Source organism: Vicia villosa, linkage group LG1, assembly GCF_029867415.1.
Source record: "Vicia villosa cultivar HV-30 ecotype Madison, WI linkage group LG1, Vvil1.0, whole genome shotgun sequence".
Taxonomy (NCBI): Eukaryota; Viridiplantae; Streptophyta; class Magnoliopsida; order Fabales; family Fabaceae; genus Vicia; species Vicia villosa.
In genome coordinates this window covers 183,900,286-183,905,567 of record NC_081180.1, presented here as the reverse complement: position 1 = coordinate 183,905,567, position 5,282 = coordinate 183,900,286, and positions in this window count along the sequence as shown.

Below are 5,282 nucleotides of genomic sequence, written 5' to 3'. Positions count from 1 at the left end.
CAAAGAGCGGCTTAGGCAAAAAAGAGCGTCTCGGTGAATCGAAAACCCGAAAGGGCGATTCAGGCAGAAATTAGAGACATAAAAAATATATTAATCAATCCCGGTAGACTTAAAACCCGAAAGGGGTAGTTTACGCAAAAGTTAGGGATATATGGCAAGTAACTGTGTTCAGGACAAACTTGATCATTCAAAATCCATAGCGGAGTGTTCATCAGCAGTAGGTCATCTTCTACGAAGCACGAATACAGCGCAACTCGAAGTGGAAGGGAAAGATAACGGTCGTCACGTTTCATCGTAGCCCTTTTCCCAAAAAATTACCAATTTCCAACTTTGTAAATACTCCATGGAATCAAGCATTTGGCTGATTACCATTCCATATATAATAATTTGAGCCTTGTGCTTTTCCTTTGCAATCTAGTCTTTTTCAGTTTCTTGAAATGCATTTTAAGTTTAAACAGTCATTTTTCTTGAAACAAATGTTTTCATAAAATAAAATGAATTTACTTGCAAAAATAAAGGTGAAATTTCTTTCTGAGGTTTACAAACAATAGGAAGAATGCAAACAGTTGCTCCGAGAACGGTTGAGACTCCGGGAACCAAGTATTCCCCATGAGGTCGCTTTGCGAACATCTCCCGATGACGGATCTTTACTTTAATTCATATTACTTACTTCGGACAGCGGACAACTGATAACCAGATATTCCCGACAGAGTTCGAACTCCAAGAAGAGGACATCTTCTGATCAACAAGAATTCAAGTCGCATCATAGGATTTTACATCCGCGACAATTTTATTCACATTCACTTTACATTTTATCATTATATTCATGCATACATTACATCATAATTGCATAGTCGAATCAGGCTTTGATCCTGTGAATGCCTAAGTCATTTAGGCATGAACTCAAGTTTCCCCGCAAGTTCCGGAGAAACTTTTTCCTTTGAAACAACAGTTCATACACAAGGATCTCCCCAAGCAAGTCAACAGATGGTAGTCTCCCTCAAAGAGATAGTTTGTTCACTTTTGGAATTCCTCAGCCGAGATTCTCCTGCAGAGCGACATTCAACAGTCTTCTTCAGATAAGATAGTCTGCTTCGCATTTTGGAATTCCCTACAGGTTTGGTATTTCCCCAGCAAGGTCGAGAGATGCCACTTTTTCGTCAAAGAAAATAATTCAGAATCTCCCAGCAGATCGACAAATGATTCCCCAGCGGAATCAGTGAATGGTAGTCTTCATCCAGAAGATAGTTCATGATCTCCAGCGGAGTCAACAAATGGTAGTCTTTCCCCAAGGAAAGACAGTTTGTCTGTTAAATACTCAAGAGATCGACAAATGGCAGTTTCTTCAAACAGTTTGTCTGTTTCAGGGATGTTTAGTTCCCCACAGAGTCAATAAATGGTAGTTTTCCCCTTAGGAAAACAGTTTGTTGATTCCCCAGGCACCAGTCGACGAATGGCAGTTTCCACCCCGAAAACAGTTCGTCCGCCTTCAAACAAAGTCATTAGCCCCTCAAAAGAGCATGGGCCCATATGACAATCTTTCAAAGATGCCAGGTCAAAAGGGAAGATGGTGAAGTTTCTTTATTACCATCAAATGGTATCTCATCTCCAAGTGCTGATGAGAAGTTTGATGAGGAAACAAACCCTTAAAGTTTCTTTATTACCATCAAATGGTATCTCATCTCCAAGTGCTGATGAGAAGTTTGATGAGGAAACAACCCCTTAAAGTTTCTTTATTACCATCAAATGGTATCTCATCTCCAAGTGCTGATGAGAAGTTTGATGAGGAAACAAACCTTTGAAGTTTCTTTATTACCATCAAATGGTATCTCATCTCTAAGTGCTGATGAGAAGTTTGATGAGGAAACAAACCTTTGAAGTTTCTTTATTACCATCAAATGGTATCTCATCTCCAAGTGCTGATGAGAAGTTTGATGAGGAAACAAACCTTTGAAGTTTCTTTATTTACCATCAAATGGTATCTCATCTCCAAGTGCTGATGAGAAGTTTGATGAGGAAACAAACCTTTGGAGATTTTCTCTTTATCTGAGATATTGTCCAAATGCAACTGAGACCAGTTTCGAGATATGGACATCCGAAACAAGGGGGAGGTTGTTTACCTTTTTCTAAGTATCAACACTTAGTTAAAGAAGATGGATTGCGCATCCTACATTGCCATCCATTCACCAGAATCCACATCAAGTATTTCTGCAGGAGTTTGTCTCCTCATCCCCCGCCAAGTGCGACAACGGGATCAAATCATGCAAAGATTTTATCATCTCAGGAGCGCCCAAAATTCGGGCATTCTTTGATATTTAAGTCTCTTTTACGCAGAAGAGATCGAGATATCAATCTCTCTCCCTCCAGTTAAAAGAAACTTAAATAGGGGCATCTGTCATACCCTAATTTTTGACCCCCCTGAGATGACATATCTTCAGGATTTTCATCAAGTCAAAGTAAGTACCTAGGACAGTCTGGCATTCAATCGAGGGTGTTCAAAGACAAGAAAATTCAGGCAAAGGATCAATCAATAGAAGGATTAGTCTCTAATACAAGCATAAGACTCAAAATCCTCATTATTACACCTATGATTGATTAAGACACCCAGTTATCTAAGTACAGGATTACTCAGATCAACAGACTAGGGTTTGGAGCCTATCAAGGACTAAAATCAGGGATCACCTTTGGGAAACCCTAAAAAGCCCCAGGGGATCATTCAAAGACATCAATCATCTACAAATAACTCATATGACAAGATCCACTGGACATTACACCCCAATTCAAAGTCTACAGTCATTATTTTCATATGGTCGACAATTAGGGTTTTTGACCTAATTCACCAGGATGGTTGACTTTTAATCAGGGCATGAATCCAAAACTCAATACATGATTCAAGAATCTCTACTACCTCAATATAATCCATTTACATCATTCATTTGAGGAGAAGATCTTGTTTCTTCACAAAAGCCCAAAAAATTCACTTTGTCAGGAAAAGTCAACTGTGTGGGATCATCATTGACTTTTAAGGTTTTTGGTCAAAAAATGACTTTCAAAGATCAATATCATCAATATATGGATGTCAAAGTCATTTGACCAAAGAAATTCAAAGAAATTCATCAAGGAGCAAAAAGTCGGGAATTAGGGTTTTTGAGGGCATGGTGAGAACTCAAAATTTCACCTACACAACTCAAAAAACTTCCAACATGAAAGTTGTAGATCTTGCAAAATAAAACAACATCTTACAAAGGAACTTTTTTCAAAAGATCAACCATTTAAGGGTTTTGGAGATTTTGAAGTTTTAGGTCATAAACACTTAGAAAATTTTCTAAGTGTTTTAACCTAGTTTTCATCCAACTTTGGGCTCATTTTTCACAAATTTCCCAAATGATTCTGAAGAAGACATAAACTAATGATTTAAAGTAGATGTTTAGGGCTTTCCAAATTGTGTTCAACCTTCTCCAAATTCAATTTGAGCTAAGAGTTATGTTTGTCCAAAGTTGGCCTCATGAAGTAAAATTATAGGTCATGAGCAAATTGGAACTTTGCAATTTTGTGCATTTTTGCTTCACTAATGGATGCTACACGACCCATAACATGTCTGAAACAATACCATGCATTCATTTTCACCATGCCATGATAATTGAAGAAGATTCCTAAAACAAGAACATGTGATTATGTAATGATTACTTTTGAGAATTTATGGCAAATTGATGAATCACCCAAGGAATCTTCTCACCAACCAATTAGAGCTCACTTTGCATCTGAATTGTCCCCTAAGATCAGATAGAATCAATGGATAGGGGAGGTGGCTCGAAAATGCAATGATCACACTTGGATATTCTTTGAAATTTCTTCATGGCTAAGAAACCAAACTTGCTTCACTAAGCAAGCTCACTCTCCCAATCAGTACTGAGACATTTGCCTATAAATAGAGGCCTCATTCTCATTCAAAAAACACACCAAAGCAACCATATTCCTTGCTTTCTCTTTCTCTTCTCATGTTCATTGTTTTTCAAAGTTCTTTGGCAAGAAGAATCGATTTCTTCAAACCAGAGCTTATCTTTGGAAAGTGAGCATTCTAACATCTCAAGGGAGGTCATTTGAGGTGATCCAAGCACCTGGATCACTTCTGTAAGTAGAGGAACACCATTGTTGCTCTCACTTTGGAGAATTTGCAGTTGGAGGTCCATAGAGTGATTCAGGAGGTTTCAAGTCAAGCCAATCATCCAGGCACACTCCTCAGGTCATAGTGAAGCTAACCAGATGGCTGCAGCTCATCTGTAACTCCAAATTCAACAACCTCCATGTCCACTTGAAGCTGAAATCGAGGGAGGTCCATAGAGCAATTCAGGAGGATTCAAGCTCCAATAAGCATTCAGTTAGCATCATTGAGTCTCAAGGAAGCTATTGAGATCATTCATTCAAACCCAGGTGCTCTCAATCATCCTCACGACCTCCATTTTCAGAGGTAAGTTTCTGAACTTCACCTCTTTAATTTAAGCACTCACTGAGTTAAAGCTCGATTCTATCTTGTTTAGCATCATCAGAGGATTGAAAACCCTCTATCATCTTGCATTTATTCATCTTGTTTGTCATTTAATTTCAAATTTAGGGTTTATATGTTCTTAGAGTTTTCTGAGAAATTAGGTAGCTATAGTTCATATAAATAAATGTTAGTTACATATCTGGATTCGTGAGGAAATTTAGAACAATATTGATGTTTACATCATGTCATTTAGTTGAGAAACCAGAGAGTTAGGATTTTGAAAATCTTTGAGCTCGAGGAAGAAGATGACTATGGCCATGGCGCGCAAAATTTGAATCTGGGGCCAAAGTTTATTTTATTTTGAATGGTATGCGTTCCTTAAACGACTGAACAAACTTGCCCTAGTGGCCTCCCATACGCCCTTAGTCTCATCATGCCTCAAGTCTGGGGTTCGAATCCCCCTCGCCCCAGACTTTTTGATTCTTTTATTTTTCAATGATTTACTAGTTGTTTTGAAACATAACCAAATGAATGCAAGTTACTATCACCACACGCGCGTTGGCTCAGTGGTGTTTGTTTTGAGTGTGTGACCTAGAGGGCGTGGGTTCAAACCCTCCAAGGGCCAAAACTATTTTTTTAACACACAATTTCTTTCATTTTCTCACAAACTTCACATATTTATTTAACCTATCAAATTAATTTATTTTCACTTCATTTTTCACACACTTATCATTTAATATACCTATTTTGTGAATAATAAAAAAATCATAAAAATATTATTTATTTCATATATTTT